Below are 1077 nucleotides of genomic sequence, written 5' to 3'. Positions count from 1 at the left end.
TGCGAAGAAAGGAAACGGGGAGCCGGCGGAACTCCCCGCCACCCGACCCGCGCGGGAGGCAGGGCTCCAGCTCCGCTCTCCGCTCTCCGCGCTCGCTCCTTCCCCCGGGAAGCGCGGCCCCCGCTTCGCCCGCCCCGACCTCTGCCTCTATTGGCCGGCATTTTTAGCACCGCTTCTCTCTACAGGCTACCCTCGTGTCTCTCAAGCGAAAGGTCGGCTCCATTGGCGGCGAGATTGACGGCGGGGCGGGACTACAGCTTCATTGGCCGGCTTGAGCACCAATCGACTGAAAGGGTTTTTCAAAGGCCCGACCATAGAGCGGGGCAGACCGGCCTCCGGCACCCGGAGGAGGACCCTCTGGAAGGCGGGGCTCGACGCCTCGCCCGGAAACGCGGCTGCTGTGGCGGATTCCCTCCGGCCGAGCAGCGGGGGGCGGGGGGCGGGCTGGCGGGGGTCCCCGAGAGAGAGCCCCTTTCCCTCCCTCCGGAGCTCCAGGCAGGCGGGGCGAGGGAATGGCGGGCGCCGCCAAGCTCAGAGGCGGGTCCCGTTCAGCTTCATGAGACGCCCCTGACAGAAAATCCTTTCTCCGTCGTTTTCTTCGCTCCCTCCTCGCTTCTGCCCCGTCTGTTCTCCCCTCATTTCTAAACCGAAAAGTCCCAGCATGTTTTGAGCCCGCATCGCAGGAGATGCGCTTCAGCCCCTCGATCCTTTCAGCTTCCCTTTCCGCACTTTTAAAGCCCGCTCTTCCCCCGCGGCTTCCCCGCCCCGCCCCCCTCGCCCCTTGAGAGTCCTGGAAGGGGGTCCCCCAGTCCAACTAGTTCATATTGTAAGACCTGGTTCCCTCATACCGGCAGGGCTGTAATTTACAAGGATGCAACTATGGACATCCTGGAAGCGGGTTGTCATGGAGATTGGTATATTGTTGGCAAACAAGTTATCTATTTTTTGATGGAGCCGATGCTGAACTTCTCAACAATTAATTCTATATGTGTTGGTTGCTGCTCATCTAGTGATCTCTCATGGGTGGAAGGTTGCATCTTGTTATTCTGTGGATTCTATGGTTTTAAACAGTCATTC

Source organism: Podarcis pityusensis, assembly GCF_964106645.2.
Source record: "Podarcis pityusensis genome assembly, chromosome: 17".
NCBI classification, from domain to species: Eukaryota; Metazoa; Chordata; class Lepidosauria; order Squamata; family Lacertidae; genus Podarcis; species Podarcis pityusensis.
Note: the sequence above shows the minus strand (reverse complement) of the source record.